This window comes from Chlorocebus sabaeus, chromosome 25 (genome assembly GCF_047675955.1).
Source record: "Chlorocebus sabaeus isolate Y175 chromosome 25, mChlSab1.0.hap1, whole genome shotgun sequence".
Classification (NCBI taxonomy): Eukaryota; Metazoa; Chordata; class Mammalia; order Primates; family Cercopithecidae; genus Chlorocebus; species Chlorocebus sabaeus.
Window position 1 is genome coordinate 44,336,223 of NC_132928.1, and position 19,127 is coordinate 44,355,349.

Consider the following 19,127-nt stretch of genomic DNA (forward strand, 5'->3'; position numbering starts at 1 on the left):
AAAAGTCCAAATGCTGCCACTTCAGGTAAGGCCAGTGCTCAGCCAGGCTGCAGCAGGTGGATGGGACACCATGGTTCTCTTTTGGTGAAGGGTTCACCATGGTAGTGTTTCTTCTCAGGCAGCTGCTATGACCATTTGATGATTCTAGCCAGGAATTGCTGCACCCACCACTCCATCCAGGCCAGTGGGCACAAAGCTGTGCAGCAGGGGCGAGGGGTCTTCTCCATGTACTGCATAGGCCTTGGCCCACTGTCACTGGCTGGGCCACCATCTGGCTGCAGTTCCACCTGCTGCCAGGCTTCAGACAGTAATAAACATTCTCCCCATGGGTGCAGTGCCTGGCTTCTAATAAGAGTTAATTCCCTTCCCTTGAAAAATTTTACATCAGGAATCAGTGGTAGATTCCATCATATCACAACTACTCACTGATTCTCTTAGGTATTCAGTACAGTATTGGCCTATTTGTTGTCTCTTTAGAGACAAAAAGATTTCTAGGGCTTTAGAGTCCAATGATAGGCCAATCTCCATCTAATGACCCATTTCACAGATAGAACTCATGGCTCACAAATGGTTTTGTTAACCAAGACAATAAAAATATTAAAGCTTTTCTATAATAAAATAATGCCTATGGGCCCAGCTACATTTTTTTTTAATTAGATGTAGATTTCTAACAATCATTGAGTTCACTAATGCATACGCTCCAGAACAAAGGCAGGGAAGATTTTTTTTTTATTGTTAATATAGAATAGACAAGACTAACAGTATACACAACAATAATATTTCTGGGGGGGGGGCTGAAGTTTGGCAAATTTATGAAGAGGTTAAAAATGATCTACGCTTTAGACTCAGCAAATAATATATTCTAATGAAATAATCACGGTTGTGCATAAAATTTTACCCATAAAAGTGCTTAAAATGCAACATTTGTAATAATAATAAAAAACTGAAAACTACTGCTCCAAAATAGATCATTGCTAATTAAATTATGTTATATCCATACAACATAGCTATACAAAGCCATCAAGATGATGTTGTAGAATACTGATAGAATGTTATAGAATATTGTAGAATAGATATTTTAGAAATATGTTAATAATTGGTAAAGTGCAAACAAAGTATAAAATGGTATGAATAGCATTCTTCCATAAAAAAAAAAGAAGGAAGAGAAGGAAGGAAAGGAGGAAGGGAGGAAGGGAGGAAGGGAGGAAGGAAGGGAAGAAGGGAAGGAAGAGAGGGAAGAGGGGGAAGAAAAAAAACACCAATATTAATAGTAGTTTACTCTGGACAGTAGAAATTTGGGTGTTTGTTTTTAATTTGCTTTTCTTTTTATAATTATCTGTTTCTTACAATGTATTATAATTATGTATTCAATTATGCATAAGTATGATAATTTTGAGCTACTTTTAAAGAAGTAATAAATTGTCCAAATATCCCAATCAGTTAAAACATCATGGAGAAAAGGAATAACAGACCGGGCAAGGTTGCTTACACCTGTAATCACAACACTTGGGAAGGCCAAGTTGGAAGGCTCACTTGAGCTCAGGAGTTCAAGACCAGCCTAGACAACACAGTAAGACCTCATCTCTACAAAAAATTATAAAAATTAGCCAAGTGTGATGGTGTGTGCCTGTAGTACCAGCTATTCCTTAGGAGGCTGAGGCAAGAGGATTGCTTGAGTCAGGGAGTTAGAGGCCACAGTGAGCCATGTTCACACCACTGCACTCCAGTCTGGGTAACAGAGTAAGACTCTGCCTCTAAAAAATAAAAACAAATTAAAAAAAAGAATAATAGAGGGGGAGGAAAGACGAGAACCTGTAAAATATAGACTACTCCCTGACAAATGTCTGGAGAAAATTTTTAAACGTGTGTTGTGAAAAATAGGACATTAGTTAATAATAATTATATAATAATATAATTTTTTTGCATGTGGGGTTTTCCAGTGAAAACTAGAAAATCTAGTATATAAATTCTAAAAGAGTGGTAACATTATTATAACATTATTAATAATAAATATTTTACTGTTCATAAAGTGATTTCAGACTAACTTCACTGCCTTTATTCAGTGACTGCTATGTTGATCAAAAACGCTACAGACACCATGTAAATAGATTTCTGCAAAGCATGTGGAGTTTCTCATAATATTCAATGGAGAAGATGGTGAAAGTAAACCTAAGTGGATTATAAATTTCCTGAACAATTGAAACACTCAGGAGATTCAAACACTTATATATTTAACAACTGCTCACATAGAGTTTCCTACATGCCAGACACTGTTTCAGAAATATTAGAGGCTTCAGAAATATTAAATTACTTAATTCTCACAATAGTCATAGGAGATAGGAGATGACAAAACCCTATTATAACTTCCTCTCTACAGAGGGCAGGTTAGGTAACTTGACCAAGGTCAGAGGACTAGTGAAGGGCACAGCCGGGATTAAAGCCCAGGCAGCCTGTCTCCGGAAAGGGTGCCCCTAAGCACCACACTATCATGCACATCTTCACGGCATATGGGCCATGATTATGCACTTAATACATTTTACAAAGCAAATTTTATATCTTAAATTTAGGACCAGAAAATACAACATGTTATATAAATATAGAATGAGAGAGACAGATTTACACTAAAAAAAGTTCGGATTTATTTCAGGTCCAAAATAATAATAATGTAGTAGCTACAAAAACTAATTAATAAATTTCCAGACTTCATTAACAGGGAAGAAGTAAGGGAGAGGAATGGAAGAAAAAAGAACTAGGTTTATTGATTGCCTACGGTGTATCAGATCATTTACACATAATATTTGTTTTTTGTTAAAATTCTTGGAAGTAGGTAATTGTGCTAGATTAAATGCATTATCAGCTTCAATGGCCTCCCTCTATTCACATCCATTACAATGTGATTTTTTAACGACTCCGCCCCCATCAAGAGATGAAATCTTCACCTTTTGAATCTAGGCTAGATTTGCTTTGGTCAAAAAACTGCAACTAAAGTGATGTTGTGCCACTTCTGAGCCTGAGTCTCACAAAGCTGCCTACGCTTCCACCCTCCCTTTCCTGGAACCCTGCAAATCTCCATAGAAACAAGCCCAGAGTAGCCTGTGAGGAGATGAGAAACCACTTACGTCATGACAGCTGAAGTCATCCTCGACCAGACCAGCCCCCACCAACCTACTGCTTTAGATACGTTAAGTCCAGGTTGGGCGCAGTGGCTCACACCTGTAATCCCAGCAATTTGGAAGTCTGAGGGGGACAGATCACTTGAGCCCAGGAATTTGAGACCAGCCTGGCCAACATGGTGAAACCCCACCTCTACAAAAAAATTACAAAAACTTAACTGGGTGTGGTGGTTCATGCTACCGATCCAGGAGGATCTCCTGAGCCCAGGAGGTTGAGGCTGCAGTGAGCCATGATCACATCACTGCATTCCAGCCTGGGCAACAGAGTGAGATGCTGTCCCCCCAAAAAAAAAGAAGAGTCCAGCCAAGATCAACCAATTCTCCCATAGTCTCTTGGGAAATAATATACAGACTTCATTTTAAATCATTACATTTTAGGGTGCTTTGTTACACAGCAATCGCCATATGATTCAGTATAATTTTTTTCTCTTATAAGTGTAGAAATTGAGGTTCAGAGAAGCATTTTACCCAAAATCACCCAGTTTGTAAGTGGCAGAAGTCAGCCCCAGTCTGTTTTATTTCAAAGCACTTAACATTCATATGTTAGAATAATCATCTCCCTGAGCTCTATACTAGATTGGCCATATATGAAGTGCTATATTTAATTCTATACAACCTAACACGAACCCAGAAGAAAATACAAAGAACTTTATGATGTCTATAAACTAAAACAAAAAAACAAAAATGAAATAAATAAATAAATAATAAATAAATAAATAAATAAATAAAAGAGAAAGAAAGGTTTGCTGGCTGAGTACGGAAGCTCATGCCTATAATCCCAGCACTTTGGGAGGCCAAGATGGGAAAACAGCTTGGGGCCAAGAGTTTGAGACATACCTAGGCAAAGTAGCGAGACCCAATCTCTACAATAAATAAAAAATTAGCCAAGCATGGTGGTGCACACCTGTAGTCCCAGCTACTCTGGAAGCTGAGGTAGGAGGATTGCCTGAGCCCAGGAAGTGGAGGCTGCCATGAGCTATGATTATGCCACTGTACTTCAGCCTTGGTGATACAGCGAGACCCTGTCTCAAAAACAAAATAATAAAAAATTAAAAAAAGAAATAAAAAGAAAGGTCTGCTTAGGTTGGAGAAGATAAAGCTCATGGAGGACATAAATAGAGGGGCGGATTTTTTTCTGTTGCTCCTGTCTCATCTACTCTGATTCCTTCAAGCAACAGCTCCCTAGCACTCATGAAGAGACACATCTAACCACTCGTGCTGATTACTGGGTTTAGATGTTAATCTCAGTCTTCCTGGTCTTCATCACATCAGGGCCTACTCAACCCTTATAGACTCACTTTGAGCTTCTGACAGCCTCTCTCAAGTCCATCTCTGCATCTTACCACAACCGTACTCAGTGCGATGTTTTCTCAAATTCCTTTCCAGGTAACGCTGTTCCCAGCTAGACTTGGCCTCCAAAATTAGTCTCTTTCACCACAAAAAGAAGCCTCCATATCACAAACACACTCACATTTTCTTTCCTGGCCTTGCTCCAGAGATCGACGGCTAAAACTAACAGGATTTCATCAGATTTTAGCTTAATAAAAGGGAGATATACCTACCAATGACATTTGTCAAGTAAAAGCACTAGCCCTTCATGACAATAAAGACCCAAACCCAGAAAGCATGGTATGTTGTATAAGGGAATCCTCCTCATGTGATAACCTGGATAGCATAAGGTACTGAAACAAACAAAACCCCCAAATTTTAGTAGCTTAAAACAACATAATATTATGTCTCACTCCTGTATCAATCCAATGAGAGTATTTCTAGCTGCCTGACAGCTTTCCTGAATATGGTGATCCAAGGACCCACCCAGTTCCTTCTGTCTTGTAGTTCCACCATCCTTTGAAAACATGGAGCATTTTGTTTTTTATTTAGTCTGCCTAGGAGGCAAGAGAAGACAAACTAGAAAAGGTACTCATTTTTTTAACCACCTCAGTCAACAAGTTATGCATGTCAGATTCCATTAGTGAGACCTAGTCATACGTCCCTATCTAGATGTAAGGGGAGTTGGGAAATGCAGTCCTTGGCTGGAAAGCCATGGCCCAGTAACTATTCCTCACCACAGAAGGGGAATATAAATATTTGGTGGGCAGACAACCATTTCTACTGTCACTGGTAATAAAATAAATGGGCTCTAAGTTCTGTTTTAACTCTAATGTTCAGGACCCTCAACTTTCAGCAAGGTTCAGTGAAAAAAAAAAAAAATCCACTTAAAAGTATCAGTTTAACTGCAAACTCTTCACATTTCTAGTTGAAGATATTAATCAGAAGCTCTTATACTAGAACCTAAGGACTTTGAGAGCAAGAATTGACTCCTTCAAACTTTGTATGCCCAGAGCTTCCCGCATATAGTAGCTGCCCATGGAACATTTGCTGAGTAAATAAACTAGGCGCTGGTTATCCTATCCCAGGTTCTTTTTTTTTTAAGTTGGTCTGCTTTTTATTTTTATATTTATTTACTTATTTTTTAACTTTTTTTTAAAGGCAAGATCATTGAGACTTTAAGCAAAGTTTTTTATTATTATTTTTGAGACAGAGTCTCGCTCTGTGGCCCAGGCTGGAGTGGAGTGGTGCGATCTCAGCTCACTACAACCTCTGCCTCCCAGGTTCAACCAATTGTCCTGCCTCAGCCTCACGCGTAGCTGAGATTACAGGCGTGCGCAACCATGCCCAACTAATTTTTATATTTTTAATAAAGACGTGGTTTCACTATGTTGGCCAGGCTGGTCTCAAACTCCTGGCCTCAAGTGATCCACCCGCCTTGGCCTCCCAAAGTGCTGGGATTACAAGCGTGAGCCCCTGTGCCCTGTTTTTTAACTTCTAAGTTCAGGGGTACATGTGTAGGTTTGTTATACAGGTAAACTTGTATTATTAGAGTTTGTTGTACAGATCATTTCATCACTCCAGGTATTAAGCCTAGTGCCCATTAGTTATTTTTCCTTATCGTCTCCCTCCTCCCACCCTCCAACCTTTGATAGGCCCCAGTGTGTTTTGTTTCCCTTTATGTATCCATGTGTTCTCATCATTTAGCTCCCACTTATAAATGAGAATATGCAGTATTTGGTTTTCTGTTCCTGCGTTAGTTTGCTGAGGATAATGGCCTCCAGCTCCATTCATGTTCCTGCAAAAGATATGATCTCATTCCTTTTTATGGCTGCATAGTATTCCATGGTGTACATGCAGCACATTTTCTTTATCCTGTCCCCACCATTGATGGGCATTTAGGTTGATTCCATGTCTTTGCTATTGTGAATAGTGCTGCAATGAACATACATGTGCATGTGTGTTCATAATAGAACAATTTATATTCTGCTGGGTATATAGCCAGTAATGGAATTGCTGGGGTGAATAGTATTTCTGTTTTTAGCTCTTTGAGGAATCACCACACTGTCTTCCACAATGGTTGAATTGATTTATACTCCCAATAACAGTGTATAAGTGTTCCTTTTTTTCCACAACCTCACCAGTTTCTGTTATGTTTTGACATTTTAATAATAGCCATTCTGACTAGTGTCAGATGGTGTCTCATTGTGGTTTTGATTTACATTTCTCTAATGATCAGTGATGTTGAACTTTTTCCCATATGAGTGTTGGCAGAATGTATGTCTTCTTTTGTAAAATGTCTGTTCATGTCCTTTGCGTACTTTTTAATGGTTTGTTTTTCTCTTGTAAATTTGTTTAGACCTTTGTTAGATGCATAGTTTGCAAAACTTTTCTCCCATTCTGTAGGATGTGTTCACTCTAGCCAGGGTTCTTTATACAAAATGAATGTGAATCCACACTTGAATTCAATGTTGGGGATGTTGTTTCTCAGGATAAATTTCTTCTATGCCTGTGTGCTCCTGCAATGCTAAGCTACTCATGGTTTTGTGAGAATGCAATATTTTGATACTTCATTCATTTCCAGATACAGTCTCCTTTGCCTGGGTTGCCCTACCCCACATTCACCTGGAAAAGGCTTTCTCCTTCCTGAAGAGTTGGCTCAAGAACCACCACTTCCCCTCCACACCATTTAACCAATTCTCCCAGCAGACTTAAGCACCCCTTCCCCTGTGCTTCCACTATGACCATTACTATTCTTATCTTAATTTATAGGAATTACACATTTGTTTTCTGTCTGTCCATTAGATAAGGGTAGGAACCATGGCGTTTCATATTTATATTGGCAAAATCTTGGCCACTGTGTGACATATCAAAAAGGCTCAATTAATATTTGTTAAACAAATTATCATTGTTTTAATCTATTCTATACCTACATAAAAAGCATACAAATGTCTCGAAGAATGATATGCCCCCCTCTTTCATACTCTTTGCCCCACACATAGAGTGGTCTGATGTATTTTAACAAATCAGAGATATTGAAAGCAGAAAATCTTCAGTACCTTATTTAAGGTGATAAGCTTCTAATACCATTCATACTATAATACCCATGACTCTAAGCGCAATGATACATTATCTGTTGCATCATGTTATAGTTTCATACTTCATTGGAACTTTAACTGGATATTAGCCAGTATTTTGTCTATGTGATAATTATTTTGGACATATTTTTAGTATTTTATATTTGTGCTACACAATTTATAAAGTTCAAAGACCCACTGCCTTCGAACTAAAATATTTATATTTTCAGATATTATCAAAGGAGATGAGAAAAAAAGAAATTAAATTTAACAGAACACCTATGGGGGTACTTGGTTGGTGGTAGCACTTTACATACTTACCTCATCAAAATCTTACATCAACCTAATGAGAGATAAACATTATTAACAACATTGAGATAAACCTAAGGCTTAGAAAGAATAAAACATTGTTAGAGCCAGGATTCAAATTCAGATGCATCAAGCTATGTACTAGGCTGAAGAGTGGTCCCACAAGATGTCCACTTCCCAACCCCTGAAGCTTGTAAATGTTACCTTATATGGCAAAAGTGATTTTGCAGATATGATTAAGAATCCTGAGATGGAAAGATTATACTGGATTGTCTTGATGGACCCTAAATATAATCACAGGGACCTAATAAGAAAGAGGCAGAGGGAATTTGATTACAGTAGAGAAGAAAGCAATGTGAGCATGAAAGCAAAGATTGGAGTGATGCAGCCAACAGCCAAGGACTGCTGGTGGCCTCCAGAAGTGGCTAAGGTAAGGACTAGATTCTCCCAGGTAGCTTCCAGAAAGATCCAGCCTTGCTGACACCTTCCTTGATTTTAGCCTTTTATGATTCATTTGGCCTTCTGACCTCCAGAACTGTAAGAAAATAAATTTGTATTGTTTTAAGTGTGGGATTTGTTGCACCAGCAACAGGAAACTAACATACACGCTCCAAACTTAAGGAGATCTTTGATTAAATCAGTTTAGTGCAACAAACAAGGCAGAGTAATTAAACACCTCCTCTAACAGGAAAAGAAAACAGCTGGAGCCACGTCAGAGCACATAAGGAAGTTCCAAATGTGAACATCCTCCAAGAACACTTGAGCCATCATCATGACTATTCCAAAGTAATATCTGGAAAGCTTTAGCCAAGTGCTCTAGCAGATCTTCCCAGCTGGGAGGAAGGAACAGTGTGAGGGCCAGTCCCTCAGGTAGCCAAGTCATAAACCTTGCAGAACTGAACCAAAACTTTGAACTGAGCCCACAAGCCTGAGGTGGCCAACACAAACCTCAGTAGAACTAGTTGTACTTCCAGTAGCAAAACACTTTTAAACAAGGACCGTATTCCATTTGCAACTTTTGAGGTAAAGCTTTGTCTATGTCCTACAGTAGCCCAGGACTGGAATTTACCAGGGAATGAGTAAGTCAGAAAAAAAGTTTGCAAACTCTGTGCCTAGCCCAAATGGAAAAACAAGCTACTGGCTTTAATGCAGTACATACTCCAGACCTTGAGCCAGTAATAGCCTCCTCCAGGATTGCATTTGGCATAAGAATGGGAATTATAGTGGTGTGAATTACACATATTTTCCAATGCAAAATAAGGACTACCACAAATTGAAAGAAAGTTTGTGTACGTCTTCTGTTGTTCATTAAGACAATTCTCACCGGCTCTCATGTCTGCTGTCCAGGGCTACCCTCTTGAGGGAAGTGACTCAAGCGGGAAACAAGCGCCAAGGCCAAGAGAAAACAGAATCTTCTGAATGAAATTAGCTTTTGTTTGCCTGCCACCTTTTGACCTTGATGGATATTTCTACATAAAAATATGTTAAGTCTTAGCCTTCTGAAATATTTGGAAAAGTAAGGCTCAGAGGTATAAGCAATAAGGCTGTCTCCATATTTAGTAAGTTTCCCTGGTAGAGGTGGACTCTGATCTGATTAAAGAAAAAAAGAAAACATAACAAGGAAACTGATGGAAATCTACAGGGATTTTTAACAGTAAAGTGTTAAAGTAATGAAATATCTCACTGAAATCCTTAATGATATAGCTACTCTCAAAATTAAAAAATCCATTTATTTCTTCACCAATCTCTCTGAATTACTAACACTGTGGGTGTAATAATTGTCAGAAGTCCCATGAAAAGTACTTTAAATGCCTCAAAACAATCTTGACTATGACTTTTATATCAGACCAACTATAGCTTAGAAACTATCTCTTTCACACTAATTAAAATCAAATCAATAGGTAGTAATCGAGCATCAATTATTCACAAAACGATGTGGGAAGTACAACAATCAAAGTCAGTGCCCTCATGGGGCTTATCATCTACTAAAGAGAAAAGCAATACACATGCAAAACATTAAATAACAAAGTTTCAAATATGGGTTAAAAAATAGAAACCCATCACAAAGCAGTATGTGGTCAGTCAACACATGACTCCATAGGAAAGGGCCAGTGTGGGAGTTTAAGAGAGGAGGAGGTTAGAGCAGCAAGATTAGATGGAACCTAGAGAATTCAGTTGTTTCTATTTTATCTCAATGTGGCTAAAGGCAGTAGGTAACTGGTATGATGGGAAGTGTGAGACATCAGCTCCACAACTTGCCAGGTGTCACACCTTGACAGTTACTTAAACACTCTGAGCCTGATTATCTTACTCTACAAAACATAGCTCAAGCCTACCTCCAAGGTTGCACTGAGGTTAAAGTGAGAAATGTATATAAAGGTCTCAGCAGATTATAGATGCTCAATAAATATTAGTTGTTTTTCTTTCTGTAGTTATTTAGTCTTCAATACAATTTGTTTTCTGAGAGTGTTGTGATATTTTGTTATTTTCCACAAACCCAAACATGTATTTTATCTCATAGGTCTCTTGAAGCATTATTTGTCTGTAAATGCTAATTACTTCCCAGTGAATTTTAGATTCCAGGAAACATGGAAAGTCCTGTTTAAATTTGTTATGCACCTTAAGCTGAGAGTAAAGTCACTAAGGTGCTAGCTAGTTTAAGAGACGTAAAGTTTTCCCTGACTTCTAGACACTTACAAAAAAATCTCTTTCATAGTTCAGGCTTTTAACAATGCAATGCTTCTCTCGTAGTTACTGGTCTTGCCACATGTTTGCTCTGACACATTAAATTACCTTTGCAGCATCAACCCAATCAGATAGAACTGAGTGCCAATGAGACAATGGACCCCTCTCAGGCCTCCCATCAGTTCATGAGCTTTGCTCATTTCCATTGTCACACAGCATATGGAGAAAGCTAACCATCTGTCTTAGAATTTCTTGCCCATAATTACAAGAAAGACTGGGTAGGACAGTATGGATACAATTAACACAGATCTATCACCAATACCAGGCATTTGTGTGGGGACTCCCTCCTGGGAGAGCTGGGCAGAGGCTCAGGGCTGAAAACCAGTGAGGAAGGAAAAGGAAGTCGCTTTTATAAGCCAAAGTTTAAATAAAAACGAAAAATCCGTCATTGATTATGTGTTCTGCCAAATGCAGTCTTTTCCACTATAACCAAGCCAGACGACAGAGCTGGCCCTCCGCTCTTCACTCTTCCCCCACCCCACTCTCAAGCTGACTTCTCCCTTTCAGTTCCAAGCTTGCCTGTGCCCTTCTCTTTAATGTGGATTCCACCTAATAGGAAGAACCCATCTTTCTCGCTTAAAAATATCAACATTCATTTTATGCAGGCTCACAGCTATGCCTCAATTCTGCTACCCTTGGTCTACACATTCTGCAGTTTCTGTCAATGCCATATGGAAAGGGAATAAGGCATGTGAAGCCACCAAAGCAATGAAGGTGAGACGGTAGAGTACTTGACTCCCCTCAGCCAGAAGGTGGCTAATGGGGTTGCCTGGATAGTACCGTGGTGCTCCTATGACTGCCCAACCAAGTGTAGGATTCCAGCTTGATCATCATGTACACCATGCAGAAAGTGACTCTTCCCTCAGAACCAGTTTTTGAAACTCCTGCCATTGCCATGGGATAGAAAGAAGCCACATATTTCCTCCATTCTATGATGCATAATTTTAACTTCTGAAATTGGAGTGTGTCTTATAACTGACATCCAAAGAAACTTGCCAGGAATGTCTTTTTTAATAAAATATTGCTATGAATATAGTGCTTTGTTATACAGTTAAGGGCATCTTCACATGGAGGAAATATGGTCCTTCCACTGAAGAGATTGGAGTTTCAATAGAGAACAGGGATGGACTCAAGTTTACAGGCAAGAAGCCCACAGATTCATGTCACAGATCTCTATACTTAAAAATGGTAAAATAATAAATTTTATGTTATATATATATTTACCAAAATTAAAAAAATATTTAAGTCACAGAATCTGTAACTACCCCTTGGATGAACAGTTCAATATTGTGCAAGTGAGCCAGCATCATGCAGGGCTTATTGGGAAAAAAAGCAAAGTCTCCCATAGAAACAAACTGGTTCTCTGCCTTCAAGCTCATTCTTTGAGGAAGAGCACAGGCATAGGCTGAGGCATCTCTACAATTAGTTACCCAGGGTCTAAAGCAAGATATGGTTTTCCTACTCAGGTGGACAGACTGGAGAGTCACAGGAGATGATGGTAAACACTCTTCCCTTAGTCCTACCAGTCAAGAGTTTTCACCAGTTCACTTAGTGCAAAAGACCTAGAAACAATATTGGAACCCACTATGGATTCTTTACAGTGCTCTAGTGCTTTGTGAATGGCTCTCTGGAGTAACAGATAACTCCCTCTAGAGAGCCAGGCCCCCTCATTCACTGAGTCCCACTGCTGTTTCCAGTAGGTGGTATGGATCCTAGCAGTTCAGCATTCCACTTGGTGCTGCTTGGTCAGAAGGGGTCCAAAAGGTGGTCAATCCATCTATCCCTTGTTTGGCATGTGGTATCATATGAAATGTTCAAGACTGGACATTGCTCAGCAAATCTGGCGTTCAGTGGGGCCAATGACCAGGTCAGCCATTGTAAGGGGAAATTCTGTTGTTGAACATATGCACAGCCTCCAGCCCTGACTCCTACCTTGTTCACAGAACACTGAGCAAGCACTGGGGTGGCCACAGAGGAGGCTGAGTGACATCCACAGGACAACTCAGCATGTCTACCCTTCCCCTGAGTCTCCTCTGCAGCAGAAGCTCTTTGGTCTGCACTCATGAGGAACATGCCCTGGGGCCCACTCAAAGAGTATCACCCACTCGACCTCCGAAACCTCCTTGCCATCAACCTTCAAGTCTTCTCTCCTTTCAGGCAAAATGGACCCCAAGGTGTACTTCTCAAAGTGCTGGGGGGATTTCTCTTCTCCTCTAAACTCCAGGGTACCTCAGCAGCCCAAGTCCAACTGCTATCAGCAGAGCCATCTGTAACCCTGTACCTAAATGAAGCAAACTCCCCATGAAGCCACAGGTGTGGGTGCTACAGGCATAATGGCAAAAACAATAGAAGCAATTCAAATGTCCAGAAATGGAGGTTGGTTAAATAAGGTATGCTATATAGAAATAATAGGCATCCATTTTAAATGACGCTACAAATACTCAATGAGATAAACTATTTGTTGCTACATGGTTAAATGGAAATATATATGTTAAAAACCAGTAATTATCTCTAAAGATGTAAAATTATGAAATATTACTTTTCTTCCTTCTGTTTATTTGCACATTTTGTGCACTATGAACATTTATTCATTTTGTAACATGTCATTAAAATAAACCCTTTTGGTAGAAAAAACACTGCTACCAATCTTCCTAACAACAAGCATGTTTTAAGTATCACTGTAGGGTAGTGCTGAGGTCAGTTAAATGATTTAAATGCTGTTGCTTGCTACAGGGAGTATATTAAACAGGGGGGGAAGTCATTTTCTGCAGGAAATTGCTTGGAGTTATTTTTTAAGAGATCCAAGACCTCCAACAGGACTTTCTACATTTCTGGACAACAAATTCAGTTCTCAATAAAATGCTTAATTCTAGTTAGCAAATAAATTTTTGGTCAGATACAGCTGATGCATATCTTTAGATCTATATCCTTTCCACAGTCCACATATGGTATATTTATATACATCTCTCTATATATATTTTTAAGATTTAGAAAATACATTTACTTATTTGGATGCTACATGTTTGCTTTTATAACATACTATTGGCCATAACAATGACTTACTTGTTTCAAAGTTCCATTCTAACTTTGTTTCTCTAGAGAAAATACAATCTACTTTGTACTGATTTATTTGTTGATGGTGTCCAAGACGAGCTACATAGGAAATTACCTAAATAAAAATAGGGAATGGAATCTCCTTAGCTAGAATCCCCCTATAGATAGACTTGGCTTTGCACTCCTACGTAAGGGTATTATTTGCATTCTCTTATTTATGTCCAAGTCAGGCAGCCTCTCCAACAAGCTGACTGCCAATAAATAGACCCACATAAATGTATTAACAAAGTTCATCTTTGTCATTTGGGCCAGAGACTAAAAGGAGTATGGTACAGATTCCACAAAGATTTTCTTCAAAAGTGTCATTTTTGTGTTTATTCACATTCTTAATTAGCCTTCACAGATATACATTCCGTTTCTTTTAGGAAAGTTTTGAGGTTATTTTTAAAAAGCTGCAACATCGTAAAGAATGCCATATAATTTAGTCAAAAAGGTGTTTGTTTTCCCCCACGTTGTCAGTGGCTATTTCTCTCTCATCCATAAGCCCACACACTGAGAAAAATACGCATTTTTCACACCCTGGTGTGTGACCACTCCCCATACATTGGAGCCATACATTGGCAGATGGTTATTCCATCACCCCACCTAGAAAGAAAACAAATGACTACCATTCAAAGAAAATGAAGGGTTTTAACCGAAGTGGTATAAAAATTATTACCTCGATCATTTCTTCCGTAACTTGTAACATTCTATTTGACCCAGAACAGAGTGGGATGCATATTTCTTCCTTTCAAGGAAGCTATCTCTGTTCACACTCATTCATACACAATCATCCTGATTCTTCTCCCTCTCAGCATCCTCTGTTTCATTCCTGTGCAGAACTCTCGTTGATTATAGACTAATCTATTGGAAACATTGGGAGGGTCCCCTTCCTCACCATATGTGTCCCAGTGGTCTGAAATTGTATCTTTAGATATGATTTGTTTTAGGATCTTAAAGGCTTTTTTTTTTTTTTTTTTTTTTCAGTCTCCAACAATCTCATGAGAAGTCAAGAGTAAATCCTAGAAGCTGCTAGCGCCCTGAGAGTGTGGAGACAACCTGCCACGTCAGGGGAAGGATTCCAGGGGAAGGAAGGCAGAGGAGAGGGCAGTGACAGAAATCTTACTGGAGGACAAATTTAATCTGACCTCAAATACAAAAGCATTTCTACAGGCTACTTGGCAGTTTGTTTACTGCTATTAAACTCTCCTTTACATTCACATTTAAGCCAAAACAATGACAAATAAAAATACCAAAGTTATAAACACACTAGAGTCAGTAGTAAGAAAAAAAGAGGGGTATTTTCCTTCTAGAGGCCCGGAAAGGGGATAAGGTAAAAGAAAAAAGGTTGAGGAAGTTAAGTACTTTAGAGGGGGTGGGGGCAGAAGTGTGCTGTTTTACTGAACTATGGCCAGTGTGCTTTGCTTTGTTTGTTCTCCACACTTCCTTCCCCAATTGCACCACATCCTTTACACTAAAAACCCCGATAGCACCTTCCCCAGTTGCACCACATCCCTTACACTAAAAGCAAAAACTTTGGTCAAAATGTTGTAGAGCCTGAAAGGTCAAAAGAAGGATCTCAAAGACTCCACCACCAAACAATGAAGGAATCACTGTAGCCTTCTTCCCCCAGCCCAGAACCTCACATTCAGAGAAGTATTAACACTTCCAAGGAAGACCCAAAACTCCACCCTTCTTTCTGTAAAACCCCATGAGAAGCTCATTGAGGCTGGCCCTGGGCAAAACTGGAAAGGAGAGAACCTAAAGATCTGACCCCTGTGTCCTTCACTGCCCCTTCCCTACAGGACTTTTCCAGAAACCACACCCCACATTCTCGGCCTATCAACAGCATCCTGGTGACCAGGTACATTCTCATCTTATCATGAGATTGCTGAAAACTAAAGAAGGCATCAAGACCCCCATATGAATTTCTACTGATGCAATTTCAGACCTGTGGAGGAAAATATTTAACACAGAAAACGCCTTCTCGAGAGGGTGCCTTCAAAGTTCCCAGAGCTCTTGTGCCTCAGCTGACTCTTACAGACCTGAGACCGAGTGACCCGGCAGCTGCGGGCTCCTCCATTGACTCAGGCTTCATCAGAGAGCACCACGAGTGCCATATCTCCTGCTTCAGACCACCTGAGGACCATTCTACCTGTATTATTCATCTGCTAGGGCTGCCATAACAGAATACCACAGTCCTAGCACGTAAAATATGGAAGAGATCCTCCAAAATGGAGAAACCTATTGGGGATATGCCTTCTGGAGTTTGATCAAGGAAGATGGACACAAACAGAAAAGAGAAACAGTCCAGAGGAAGCTGAAGGGTCTCCTACATTGCACCAGATGCTGTAGATGAGGAGGACCATTCCACTGCATGCATTCAGGACTGTAAACAGCAGACTGTGAGTGCGGCAGGCAGGGATCACCCAGGCTTGACAACTCAACAGAGTGAGTAATCTGCTGTTCTCCCAGACCCAGCAAGAGCATCTGGCATTACTTTAGGGCTGTTTCTCATTTAAAGCAGCCAAGCCATTCTTTTTTTATTTTTGTTTGCTTTCAGTAATAATAACAATAACAGCAGTAACAAAAATGGTACCACACATTGAACACTTGCCGCATAGCAAGCATTGGTTTAATTGCTGTGTATACTTTGTCCTGTTTAATTATCACATTATCTCTATTTTATATAGGAGAAACTGAAGCACAGAGAAGTTAGGTGAGTCATCCAAAGTCACGCAGCTAGTAAGAAGAACTACTATTTGAACCAGGAACTCTGACTACGGAGTGCTTAGCTACTTCTCTTCATCATTCTAACCTTGGTAGGAAATATGGTTTGACTAGAGCAATGTAGTGAGAAAAACATAAGCTTTAGCCTCACAGACTAGTGTTTAAATCCTAGCCCTATGACCAAGGGCAAGTTCATCTCTCTACACTTGGTTGCCTCCTATTTGAAGTGAGGATCATTTATGGAAAGTACAATCAAAGTAACTCATAAATAGTATCTATTATTATTACTATTATTATTTTTCTCCCCTGGCTGTGTTCTATGGTTAAATTTGTGATAATATAGACCAATAACATTTCAGTAAAATATAAAATAAAGTAGGCTGGGCATGGTAGCTCATGCCTATAATCCCAACACTTTGAAAGGCTGAGGCATGACGATCAAAACTTCAAGACCAGCCTGGTCAATGTGGATGGACCCGATCTCTACTAAAAGTAAAAAAATTAGCTGGACATGGTGGTGCGTGCTTGTGGTCCCAGCTATCTGGGAGGCTGAGGCAGGAGAGTCCCTTAAGCCCAGGAGTTGAGGCCAGGAGGTTGAGGTTGCAGTGAGCTGGGATCGCACCAGGGCACTCCAGCCTGGGTGACAGAGTGAGACTCTGTCTCAAAAAATAAAAAATAAAAATCATGAAATAAAATAAAGTAATACCTTTCATTGCAAGTTTACATTAATTAGTACTAATTTAAAGCTGTCCTTTTAGCTCATTCTTCAGCAAAGGTGAAATGTAGATGGACACTTCTTTTTCACCTCCTTTTTAAAATCACAACTGATTGCTTATTATCATTGCATTTTCATTATCCCTACAGCATCTTGATCCCTCAGGAAGGTAATGAATAATTTAAAATTCATGTTTAATTTATTATACATGCTTATGGCAACTATTTTCATGGACCGATCGTTGTTAAAGTTCTCAGAGGCCTTGAGGCACAGGTGGTTCCATTAAAAATGTATTTCTGTTTTCTGGAGGGATGCTGTTTTAAAGTGCTGGAATGAGCATGTTCATAGTTAATTGACAGTAGATTGGATGCTACCCTGTTCAATATATCCAAAGAAAAAAAAAAACATTGCTTTTTTTCTGCCCCCAAATGAGCTATATGTCAATACTTTTTGTTTCCTTCTTTAGGGACTGTAATTAATACACATAACATAGGACAACATGACTGCTTCAATAATTTTTTGGGAAATTGTTAAAGGGAGAGTTACAGAGGAAAACTGGGAGCGGGGGAGAGGAAGTGTGAGGAATGTTTGCTTCTGAGTAGGACCTTAGGAAGTTAGCATAGTCAGAAACAGCAAAGAGGCCAGGAGCTTTCTTGGCATTGTCCAGATGCTCTGAATGGAATAATGAAGATGGAGAGCACTTTGGTCTGGTCATGACCTCCACTCTGGGGCCAAGATGCATCCTCAGTCAGGTATCAGCGACTTGCCAGCAACAGAACTGAAGCTGGAACATAGCATATTTTTCTGCTGAACATAGTTCCATACTCTACCAAATGGTTTATGTTTCATTATCACTCAGCTTGAGTTTGTAGTCTCCTCATACCTAAATTGAGCCTCCTTATAAGCTTTCTATGTATTGAGTAAATAGAGTTATTTATTTTGTAGAGATGTGAAAACCCTGACTACAACAAAGGATGTCAGTTCCAATTAACATGGTGTGGGAGGCATTGGTTTTATGTGGATTAGTGTATATTAATTTTTTTAAAGAATATACCTATGGTTAAAAGTCTTCCTTACTTGATGTTTTTGTGCCATCAAAACTATGAGAGGTTTAAACAGCCTTGGAAAAGGCTCTTTATCCCCAGGTGAGGGACTTAGGGAAGCTCTACACTACTACAATACAGTTTTCACTTTACTTGGCAGACAGGTGGACCAGACTTAGGGTTGGCTCTAGAATTTTCTATCAAAATAATTATGATTATTCCCCAAAACATACCAAATTACTTCCATTAAGTTAATATGAACAATGGCCCAGGATTGAGAACAAAAGTTTAAGTGATCTATTTGTGAATATTCTCTGGGGTGAAAAATCGTGTACATTTTTACAGAGAACTTATTTAATGCAGAGTATTAAAAGCAGCTCTTGAGAGCAACAATGTTGATTTCACTTATCATTGTATCTCCAATACCTGGCTAGGGCATATAACACAGTGGGAGATTTCAAAATATTTGTTAAATAGGGAAAAGGTACATGCTTGAAAATAAGCACATTCCAGCATCCTAATTCATCTTATATAATATATTCAATTAGATAATAAATGTATTTTTTCTTTAACACATCAACACTGCAACTTGCTGTGAGGTTGGTCTTCTCTCAGTAGAGAGTAGCAATTAGCTTTGGAACAGACTTTTTTGTATACAGAGCATAAGAACACTAAGGGAACAATAAGAACATAAGGGGACATTGCCCTTAATCTTTTCAAATTCCTTGATGTAGAATTTCATTAGCCATTTTAAGAATAAGACCTAGGAATTCCAGCAGCAGTAACCCATTTTACAGATGAAAAAGGAAAATCCAAAGGTAATAATGACAGCTGACACTAACTGAGCACTTATTTATATATTCAATGCTTACAAATCTCTAAGTGTACTATCTACCCTCACAGCCATCCTGTG

At 39.2% G+C, this 19,127-nt stretch overlaps 1 non-coding gene across 1 annotated transcript; it reads right to left on the reverse strand.

Annotated features, from left to right (window-relative positions):
* Window positions 1-1,927: 1,927 nt before the first annotated feature.
* LOC119619836 (U7 small nuclear RNA) lies at window positions 1,928-1,989 on the reverse strand. The gene has a single exon (XR_005236282.1). It is a non-coding gene; the product is annotated as a U7 small nuclear RNA (small nuclear RNA).
* Between the last annotated feature and the right edge of the window lie 17,138 nt (window positions 1,990-19,127).